General features: G+C 31.9%; 1 pseudogene; it reads left to right on the forward strand.

The window, feature by feature from the left end:
• Positions 1 to 5,894: 5,894 nt before the first annotated feature.
• LOC128162188 (putative polypeptide N-acetylgalactosaminyltransferase 9) lies at positions 5,895 to 11,240 on the forward strand (annotated as a pseudogene).
• The last annotated feature ends 1,237 nt before the right edge of the window (positions 11,241 to 12,477 follow it).

Here is a 12,477-nt window from a genome sequence, read left to right on the forward strand (position 1 = left end):
ATGAATAGGGAACTCAAGAATATGAAAAAATATAATTATGCAAAATTATGAAAATATATTGCAAATATCACTTACATGATACTTACATGTTACATGTATATTGGCACCTTGAGCCTAGCATGCATAGATTTACCTGCCTAAACGAAGAAAATAAACATTTATACTCCATGTTAAACTAAGCTGATTGGTTAGAGATATGACAGGGTCTGATAATCAGGAAGTAGTTACTTTCTTGGAAGAGAGCTAAAACTGGTGGACACATTTTGTGAGTTGATTACGTAACGCAGGTAATTCTCACTTTCGATGATGTGTTCCTAAATTTATCAACGTCTTTAATCTCAAAGGCAAGTGTTCTTACGGGTTTTGAATTTCTCACCAGAACTTGTACTTAAAATCACGAAAAGTAAATTTACTATTTAAACAGACACTCTGACAGTCAGCATGAGCGATTCATATCATATCCTGGCACCCCTTAATTTGGAATTATTGTCGCTTTATATGCTAAATAGGTCTGATAAAATCTCGGCTTAAGATTGCATCATTCGAATATATACAGAAAGTTTGAAATCAATTTGACAACTCAAAACAAAAATAAAAGTTTGGAAATCGAAGTGGGGACGTGATGACTGACAAACTTTCCATGAGTTTTACTTGTAGGGACTTATATTCAGAACAACAGCTCATAACTTACAGCTGTTTAAAAGACATCCATTTGAATTTGTCTTACGTGTATATTCATACTTTCAGTCCTGCTTATCACAAGAAATATTTTGATAAGCAAAACTGACCAGCTGCAGAAACTCGTTTATCGTAAGGCAATTTTTAGCCTTCTTACCCGAATTCTCTGATAATCCTTCTTATAAAAATACTCTCTATACCTAAAAAGTAAAAAAAAATGTCATTAATATCTAAACGATTTCTATACAGACACCCTTTAATTTCACAAGACCTGCCGATTTTTCTATTGTCGAACATCAATAATATTTCAGCATGCTATCAAAATCGAGTAACAAGACTTGCTGGCAACAAGATTTCATTAGTTATTTATGTTTACATGTTATTTGGTTTGGTGTGTCTTTTTTTCTTTTGTTTTAATTAAATGAATTATTGTTGACCAGATGAATAAAACTTTAAAAACTAGTTTTTGTAAAAGGAAAAATTGTTCTGTAGATTAGTTTGACAATATTTTTTTTTTGGAAGGGGTCGAACCTTCATATTAATATTTATTCTACTTTTTAATAATGCTTTAAATCAATATATCCTTGAAGGGTGGATAGCAATATATTTTGTTTATTTTTATATAAGGTGTCTGGAATTTTCCCTAAAAAAGAAAATACTAAAAGTATTAATGTACCTAAATATTTTTGACTTATTTAGTGAAATTACATGTACATGCAAATGTGTTATTTAATAACTATAAAACTGATGATGAAGTTATATTGATATTATATGTGCAATGAATTAATTATGCTTGACAGACTATGATTAAAAAACGAACATTTTTGCATCAAATGAAAACTGTCAATGTGCGGTAAAAACATGGGGAATTTTTTTTTCATATTACCTCATTCCATATCACTGTGCAAACATTTGTAACCAGGTATCATTGTAATTTATCATTATTTCTGTTATATCAATTCTCGTGCGCGTTACTGCATGAATCAACAGCCTAAGGTGTTTGCTATAACTTATTCTTTTGTAGTAAAAGGTTATTGATTTTTGTAAATTCATTTTAATTCTACGTAGCTGTCATATCTTGCGATACAGATTTACATATTTCCTGTTGTCTCGTGTATTCTGATATTTTTACTCTTTCTTTAATTATTCATGGACTCATTGACAATAAAAAAAAATTGGTAATTAGTAACCGACTGTTGTTAGTTCCATTGAGTTATGTTATATATGGAATTTTTGTTAAATTGTACATTTTTGTTTTATTGTAAACTGTTACAATGAAAGAAATCAAAAAATATCTCAAACCTGTTCGATTTTATAATCATTTTAAAGGGATCGCTAGAACTTTTCTTTTATCCCTTATCTAGCTGCATGCAAGTGTGTAAGTAATGTGTTTCCAATAACAAAACCGAAATTTGAATGTCAGTCGTAGAGTCATAAGCAAAATACAAAGTTAATAATTCTTTGTTATGTAAACAAGGCTCTTGTCTTTTGTTTACATTGTTTCAATATACCAGTAAAAGTTCTTTTTTTAAACTGATTTTTCTATCTGCTTTTTCGTTTTGAACATAAATAAATAGTTCCTAGCGTTTAAAACATATTTTTATCTCAACTTGGAAGTTCAGACTGTAAACAAAAAATATGACTTGAGTTTTGTTTACGTAACAAAAAACTGTGAGTTCTGTATCTCACTTATGACTTGATGACTGACAATCAAATTTTGGTTGATTATTAGAAATGCCTCACTTAAGCTTTGTAAACATTACATGAAGGTCATAATCAACTTATAGCCAATTCAGATGGCATCAAATGCAAATTATTGACTTTTCAAGATGTTGAAGCGAATAACGCGCCTGATTTTTTTTTATAAATGATATCCAAATAAATAAATTTATTTATGTACTTAAAAACTTTAAAATATATGAAACTTTATGAGATATTAAAAATGTGTAGAAAATTACTTAGTACATAACATCCTTGCATCAAACAATGCATTCTGATATCGGTGTTGTGAATAATGTAATTAAAACTATTCAGTTGATTGGTTGAGGAAATATCGAAACCATATCTAGAGATATTGGAAGTCAATTTTGGTCTAAAAAGGCGGCAGATATTAAAGACCATTTGTAATATCAGTGTGTTGGTTATGTAAATAAGTTTTTAAAAAAAATTATACATTTGAACTAACTTCCGGACATTTATCATCATAATTGTTAAATCTATCTGTCTTTCAAGCAAAATGTGAGTACTTATTTCCGAAACTGATTATAGTTTTCAAATTATACATACTTCTAGATGACCTATGCATGTTGAAAAGTATGATATTGTCGATATATGTCGGTCTTGTGCATAGAGAAAATTCGCAAAAATTTGTTGGTTTATGGTTTGAAATATGTCTAAGTTAGATAGAATTTACAACAAGATACTTTAGTCGTATCTTTCTAATCTGCGTAACTAAAAATGAATTCAAGAAGAAAAATTGTCTGATTTGGTGTGACACTGTAAAACAATCTCAATATTTCTTCTTGCATAGCGAGTGGATAAGGTCAGTCCTCTTCTATGCAATACACATTATATTAAGTGCACAAGACCGACATGATTATTGTACATTCGTATACTGCAAGGATTAACATCTTGTTAGTATACATGTACATGTTGCAGAATATCAAGAATATGTGATAACCGAGGTCAGATCACCTTCTATTTATAAGACCACTTTGATCAATTCGTAATGTTTTTTTCCCGTTTACCTTTTAATGCCGTGTCAATTTGTCTTGTGACATATGGGCTCATTGAGCAATTTGCTAAATTCAAATCTTTGTTGTTAATATATTATTAAAAAAACAAAACAAAACAAAAACAAGAGTCCCTAGAAATAAACGAACCTCTACTTTATATGTATTGCATAATAAAGAAAGTCATGAAAAGAGAGGAGTATAAATAAGAATTAAAACTTTTCAATGGCTTAACTACATATGGAAATAATTTACTATGAAGAAATGTATAATGTTAAGAGAAGTTATTTATTTGTATACTCAAAGTGTGAAACTCTGAATTAATCTCACTCTGCAGCTTTATCATGATTGTTTTGTTTTCTACATATTTTGACTGGCATATTTAATTTTCCTCGATCAATTTCTTTGTTTAAGTTTTGTTTTTTCAAACGGTACCATATACAGGTATCAAATAAAGATCTAGTACTTATACGTGAAGTTTGTACAAGAATTGAGTAGCATTATCAACGACTCATCAGAAGTAATTTAAAACTTAATTCTAAAATTATTTTTTGAAATATATGTTAAAGTCAAACTTGAACTTAAGAAATCATTTTGTATGGTTAATATTGCCATACATGTACCTGTTATTTGGGTTTATTTGTCTATATTTGTAATATACACCTCACCTGCGTTATTGATGTAGTTCTAATTGACGAGAGAATTGAATCATGAATCGTTGCTATATAGCTAAATCATAAAATAAAACAGGTCAAACTATGAGATTTGTGTGCACACGATGTCACCGCTGGATTCAAAAGAAAATATGGCGGAGACAGGGCGACATCTGGATGAGGCCCGATCAATTTCTGAGTGCGTGGATCTTCCCAAACCTTGATCGATTACACAACAGAAGATGGCAGTCTTGCATGTCCGGTAAAGGTACGTTGTTGTTCTTTTTTTTTTAGTTCTTGTAATTTACTTTCTATTTAATCTGATTATTCTAAGTGGTCAGCTATTACCGTATTCACTGTTTCAATGTTTACTCGAAAGTCTATTTACTATTCAATTCTGAATGGCTGATGATTTATTTGATGGACACACTCATATACGTCATATAGATTCTGACGAAAGAGATTCTGATAACACCTACAGGTTTTAAATGTTCGGAAAGTTTTGGTCAATAAAGAAGTATATCTGTTGCTAATCATTGATTTAAAAAAAACCCACAGGATTTCAAAAAATTTAAAATTTCAATTTCAGAATACTTTTAACATTAAATTATATAGTACTCAAGTTCGCTGGTTTTCACTGACATTTACTGCAAAAGTAACATAAATTAAGAAATATCATATTTGAAAAACGTACATAGTGAAATATTTTTTTTCCATGAAGCAGGACACCAGTAAAACATAAAGGTAAGTGTGTCCAGTAAGAAATCGAATACTAATACAAACTAAAAATGATATTTATCTGCACACTGTTTCCCTGATAATAGACGGTATTTATATTTACACATTGTCAAGTTCATTAACTGTACATGTATATTCATCCTTATTGTGATTTTAATACATTGGGTTTTTAAATGGGTTGTTTCAGTTCCTTGTCCACTCCAGAAATGATAAGTGCTGCAGTTTGGTGTTGAACAATAATTTATTAAAGCGTGATCGTATAGATTTTACAAAGCAACTTTCAAAGTCTTACAAATTCAAATCTCAATCTATCTGACTGACTAGCAGTTTCCAACATCTCCCGTACGCCCCAACGATCTCTCTCTCTCTCTCTCTCTCTCTCTCTCTCTCTCTCTCTCTCTCTCTCCATAAGCTTATATATGATTATTCACACAAAGAGAAAAATAATTCAGATTAGTTCTGTCCAAGTGGTATAATCATTGATAATTATATTATCATTATAAACAATCAACACTTCACACTGAGCATGATTTCTATATATTTGACCTATAGCGACATCAGCTCCGTAGCTATTATCTGATGAATCAGGTGCATAGCCAATGTTCCGCTTGACCAAAAATAATGAAGTATTCGTCACAATTTAATTGTATTGTATGACTGTCGAAGCTCTGAACATATTTACCAACACTGGTGATATCAAATAATATATGATTAGATTCCGTATAGCATATATTATTTTTCGACTACATGTTATTAAAAATATGACCAAGACGGCTATCTGGTTATATATAAACATGTTTAATCAAAACTAGATTGATTTTTATGATATATTTCTCTTTTGAACAGTGTGAACAGATTTCGAATATATTCCACGTGAATAAATATTTGAAAAAAGGGTCATGCACGGATCTAGAGGGAGGGTTAGGGTGGTCCATAGACCCTCCCCCCCCCCCGGCAAAATTAAAATTTCTTCCCCTGGAAATTTTTTTTTGGATCCATGCTTGTCAGGGTTATCATATACGTGTAATAATAAACTAGTCTTTCATTTGCTTAACACTGAATTAAAACTATGTGATTTTTCATCTCTTATAGATTTCTGTAGATCTGCGTTGTGGTTCCTGACTTAGGAATTATGGGTAAAAAGCTCCGGATTCAGCTGCTGGGGATCGTTTTCCTCGTATCGTCTGTTTGGATGTTTGTAACGCTATTTCTGTTTGACATTGAAGATGAAATAAATAAAACTAGATTAAAAAAATTCGATCCAAATGGTTTTAAGATTGCAAACGTCATCAAGAAACCTGATAAAATTGGACATCTTCGCGATCATTTAAATAAACCACATTTTAATCAATCGGTATTGCTAAAACGCCAAGAAAACTTGAAACGAAAGGAAATATTACGGAAATGGAAGAAAGAATTGTCATTTAAAGCAATGTCGAAAGATGTCAACAGGAACTCAGATAGTCAACAGATTCAAAATTCATCCGGTTTCAAATCAACAGCCATTGCAAGAGACCACGAAAAGCAACCCATTAATTTGAAATATCTCGTACAACGGAATTCATCAATTGTCAGAGAGAAGAATACAACATTGGCGTCTGTGAAAGTTTCTGAGCGAGACAGACTTCGACACCTAGAGAAACTTGCACCACCTGATGCTCCAGGTAGGTGTTCAAAGTTGGACAGTAAAACTTGACTATAACGAACAGGTGCAAGTATAGTTACAGCAAATTATCAATATATAGAACCATTTTAACAAGATCTTGGACATTGGGTAGTTGTGTCAATTGCAAGGCCTGTCTATTTCATTGCTGGCCACTCAGCCAAGGCTTTGGGAAATCAACAACATTTGTCTAGCTTTTGAGTTCAGACTACGCAATCTGTGTATATTTCACTTGAAACAAACGTCATTTAAACTTGTTTTGACGCAAGAAATAGAATGTTACATGTACGTCCTGCTGAAAGTCAAAGGTCTTGTTAAAATGGTTCAAAAGCGCAAAGTCATCTTAACTTAAGAAGGTTGCACAGTCGTGGTAAATTTAAACTGTATTAATCTCCTTGAGAAGAAGAGTCCGTAGATCGAACGATAAAGCTATAAGAAGCTATTCAGAGTTTAAATTTGAACACATGTATTTAATTTGTTTCTTATGGCATGAAAATTATTCCTGATTTTTTTAAGTACATCTGATGCATGGTCAATTTGTTGACCAGCCAAGTTGAACCTTAAATAACTTCATGGAAGATTATCATAATGATAAATTTATGAGGCATTTTATATACAATCCAATTTTATTTTGTCGTATTTGGGATAAAATATTAACAATTAGAGGAATAGCTAAATCAATGCATTCTTTTTGTAATAAAATTTGTTTGATCCTAGCTTTAAGAATTTGTTCCTAGCTGAAAAAAGTAGTTTCACTATTTATCTAAAACCCAGATGTAGCCTAACTCTTTATCAATATTTTCAATGCGTGTTATAGGTGAGTTTGGAAATCCTGTCCGAATTGACAGAAGAAAGCTTTCGCCGGAACAACAAAAACGTTACGATGAATTGTTCAAGAGGAACTCCTTCAATCAATACGCCAGTGACATGATTTCCGTACACCGGAGGCTGCCCGATATCAGGAACCCCAGGTATCCTTACATTGGACATGGAAAAATTATATTATGTTCATAGAGTACATGCGTATCACTTCAAGTTGAACATTTGTGTATTAAGAGAGATAACTCTCACAGAAATAAGATTCCACACTTTACATGCGTGGAACCAGAATTTTTTTCGAAATGGGGTCCGATGGTTATTTGAGTTTGCCAGAGGGGGGTCCGAACATATTTTTGGTAATTTTATAATTCAAATTTTAAAAATTTGAATTTTGCATGGGGGTGGGGCTCTGGACACCCCCCGCCACCTCTAGATCTGCGCATGCTTTATCAATTCGATCGTCACAAAATTGTCGAGAGACAATATTAATCATCATTGAAATAAAAGCTTTGTCTAAATTGAAAGAAGAAAAAGTCCGTTTCAAATAAATTGTTACGTTTTCTTGAGTGAAAAAGAATTTTTTTTTTTTTTGAATATGTATTATTTGTTTTATTTGACTTCACTGTAGAACTATTTCCGTCTATTTAACAGCTGTAAACAGGTAATGGTAACGGTAATGGCTGATTTAAACTGAGGCGAAATGTATGGGGACCGCTCTTTTGAAAAATTTGTTAAATGAATAGATTTAATTTGATAATTGGAAAATTCATTACTTACAAGTAATGTGGTATGTGACACCTTCACGTTGTGTGGTATTTTTTTTATCGAAATTAACAATGAAATTAAGTATGATTTTTTAAATAGTTGCTTTCCCCTCATCGATATGATACACCGTAGCGCAGTGGATTAGTGGGTTCACTACAAACCTGTAGGTTATGAGTTCGATTCCTGTTGAGAACGATAATCTTTTTTAAATTTCCAAAATTTTCTAAAACGTATTTTTGGTTGAATACTGTGAAAGAAAATTATAAAACAGTGAAAATATTTCAATTATAATATACTTTAATGCACATAAATATCGACATCTTAAGGGGATGGGAGGTTTGCTTTGAATTTCTCTCAGGTTGGGCTACATAAATCCTATTAGCCTAGTCAATGTTCCCCTTTATTTATTTGACTTAGTTTTGCATTAAAGCGAATATTTTCAATTATACAGGCCTATAATGTATGTATTTATCATTCCAACATTATATTTGGGAAATTTTCTTCAACTCAGAAATGAAATGTCCCCAAGGTGTTTGGGCCTTGAGACTTAGGAACGATAACCCTTACCTGAGGAACTTTCATACCAAATAAAATTTGAAATATTTTTTGTGTTTATTTGCAATGATTTTCATTCAATTTTTTATGTCACATTTATTAAAATACATTTTCTTATAACATCAAGCAACTTTTTCAGATGATTTGTCAACAGAGTAAGAAAATATGAAAAATTATGTTTTGGGGAAATACTAAAAAAAATTGCAATAATAACATTTTTGAAATATCCATCATATGACAAAAAAATTCTCTCAATTTGTTAATAGCTGTCTTTTTAAAAAAATATTTGCAAAAACACGAAAAAACATTAAAAAATTCTTTGAAAATACCTATAGTATCCCTATCATCATTTTAATATTTGATAAGTATGTGTTTTGTGGTCTTCTATTGAAAATTGGAATAAACTGTGGGTGTATAGAGCCACCTTAAGTTCATCATCCCTCTTTCCACTTGAATGTATGAAATTTTATTTTGTAATAGTAAACTAAAAAATTGTCTAAAATGTTATACAATGCTCACAATTTCAGAATACATTTCGGTGCTAAATCTTAAAGAGATTAGTATTTCAATATGTAATAGTCTTACTTGACACTTGAAAATCAATATTAAGATAAATGCAAACAGGAGTTAAGTCTCTTTAAGAGAAAAATCGTTTTCTTAAAACTTGCTTACCATCTATGGTGGTTGCTTAATATGTGTTAATACTTAACCCTTTTCAAGAATTTTATATTGGCCTTCATTATAGGTTGGCTAGAACCGTTGTTGCGAGAGTCGCAGAAAATCATACACGAGTTGTGGCCCCTGTCATAGATATGATAAGTGATCGATCTCTAGCATGCGGTGGTAACGAGATCGGAAATCTGGGGACATTCGAAATCGCCAACATGGGATTCAATTGGCTGACTCTAAACAAAACAGAAAAAGCCAAGCATGGCCAATCTGAACCTTGGAAGTATGTATGAGAAGACTTCATAGTAGTCAAACATCGATATTCTACAAATAAAATAAAATAATAAGTTAACTCAGTTTTAAGTACATGCAGAGTCTCAACATACAGTCTAAAACTTGCAGGTGATTTTTTTTTTATTTTAAGTTAAGCATCGTTTATAACGAAGTTAAATGCTAGAAGTGAATTGAAGAGTATATTTTTGTATATTTTAACTTCAAAGAACGCCTACAATTGCCGGCGGGTTATTTTCCATAAACCGAGCCTACTTCACCAAGATGGGGACATATGATCATGGAATGGATATCTGGGGAGGAGAGAACCTAGAGATCTCGTTCAGGGTATGCAATACATTAATAGTGTGAAGAAAAGAAAATAGAAAATGTGGAAATACAAGAGGAACTCCTCTTTTTTATAATTATTTTTTTCTTCACGGTTTTCTAGTTTTATTTGATATGTAGTTACTGTGGCTTTATCGAAAAAATAAGATGCCGGTATACAGCGAGTGTGTAATATGTACACTATCTTCGCTAGCCAAGGGGGACGATCCGCTCCTCTTCTCTGTTCGAAAAGAGTAGAGGAGCGGATCGCCACCCTTGGCTAGCGAAGATTCATGTGCATTAACATGTGTTAAATTAAAAATCATTATATTAATTTCATGTAATACAATCTACCAAAAAAAAGCTATTCTTTCAAAATATACTTTAATACAACCAGAATTATCATCTTTTTTAAAAAGCGCTAAAATTTCTACTTTTACAGTACATGACTTTTAGCTGTATCCTTTAATTAGGTCTGGATGTGTGGAGGAAGCCTCGAGATCCACCCGTGTTCTCACGTCGCCCATTTATTCCGTTCCATGAGTCCCTACAAATAGGGCAAAAGTTTCAGAGATATTTTGCGCAAAAATGCGGTGCGCACAGCGGAGGTCAGGATGGACGAATATAAGCACATCTATTACGAAAGACTCAACTACGATCTGGTTTGTGATCAAATCTAATATTTTAGACTGCATACATAGTTTTAATTTGCCGTAACAGGTCCATTTGAAAAATTATTATTATTATTATTATTTTTTAAATACTATGATTTTTCATATCTGTCGATAACGGCTGGGAAGATTTGTTTAATTATTAATTTTGATCAAGTGTATATTGCATGATTATATGCAGGGGGACTATGGAAATGTATCTGAAAGAAAAGACCTACGAAATCGTCTGGGGTGCAAAAGTTGTGGATAAAAACAATGCTACCAGAGATGAAACTTCCCGAAACAGCTCTGTACAGCGGCGAGGTAGGTGTATTATATTAAAGAAACCAACGAAAAAAATGACAAACCCTCTGCTCTGTAATATTTATTATCTATAGAACAATAAATCCAAAAATGGATCAAGAAGGTTATAACTGAGATAAAAAATATGTCACATCAAATACATATGTATGTTAAAACTCTATTACAATAAAGCATATTGAAAAAGCTTAGAAGAATGTGATTTATGCACATTTTTCTCTATTTACAATTTTGGCTCACAATACCGTCGAGACATGAAATTATATAAAATAATCGAATTAAGTTTTATCTTAATATTATTTTAATTGATTAAAAATTTACCAAACACATGCCTGCAACTCTACGGTGAAATGGTAAAATTTGATGAAATGATCTTTTGATATTATAGATGCGCTACTGAGCAATCGTTTTCATATATGAATCATGTAATATACGTACGTAATATGGAGAAAGGACTGTGTCTGGATACCATGGGAACGACTGCAGGGAACAAGTTTCAGGCGATTCTTTGTCACCACCAGGGCGGGAACCATGTAAGAAGGACCTGTGAAAAATGATTTTTGATTTTAAAATCAAGTCAAGAGGGAGTGGATCTATAAAAGCAACCTAGATATTATGTGTCTCAAAGGATCTATGATAGTACATATAGTACTGACCAAAATAATAATGTGAAAGAGAGAGAGATTCCATTAATACAAACACTGAGAATTACCCTTTGTAATTTACAACAGGCAAAGGAAAAACTTTCAAAGTGGTTGATGAAAAAAAAGAATGCATTGAAAGATATGCTCATAACATTTTTTTAGTACACATTGTAATGCATTGCTGGCCATTCAACTACGGCTCTTTGAAATCAACAAGATTTGTCTGGCTTTTGAGCTAAGACCACGTAATTAGTGGATATTTCACTTGAAACCAGTGTCATTTTTAACTTGTTTCAAACGCATTGAGTGAACCAATGATCTATATTGATATACGTGTAGAAAAATGAATATTAATATAGTCTTTCATAGCATCATTCACTTTTCCAAAATATTGATATGGTGTTAAAAGCCAATTTTGCAATGGGTTCGCAGAATAATCTAATATGTGGGTATTGCCAGGAAAAAAATTGTCTGCACTGTTTAATAAAGACTTTCATGCAAATGCAGATGAGTTCAAAGATTATCTTCTTTATATTTCAAGAACAAATCCAATAGGTATGCTAGTGCAATGACAGCCATTTTTCTAAACTAACTTTCCATTTAGTGCTAAACCTTCGAACCACCCAACTGGTTTCAAACAGATATGAAACTATTATCAAACCATAAACCTAAACTCGAACTAGTTTTTTATCAATAAATTTGCCCATAGCTACATGTACATGTAAGTCTTTGCTATGCCATAAAGTCAAAATATTATACGATACAAACGTTGTGTATTGATTTTGAAGCATTTCTGCATATAATAGTCTTATGCAGATCGATACATTTCCGTTCATTGAAAAAATGAAACATTCAAAGTTGTGAAAATTATGACCCTAAGGGGGAAGGATGGGGCCACAGTTATGGGGCGAATTTTACATATTAGGAATATATTGAGTAAATCTTTCAAAATCTTCTTCTCAAAACCATTTGGCTAGGAAAGCTGAAACTTAC

Source organism: Crassostrea angulata, chromosome 9, assembly GCF_025612915.1.
Source record: "Crassostrea angulata isolate pt1a10 chromosome 9, ASM2561291v2, whole genome shotgun sequence".
Lineage (NCBI taxonomy): Eukaryota > Metazoa > Mollusca > Bivalvia > Ostreida > Ostreidae > Magallana > Magallana angulata.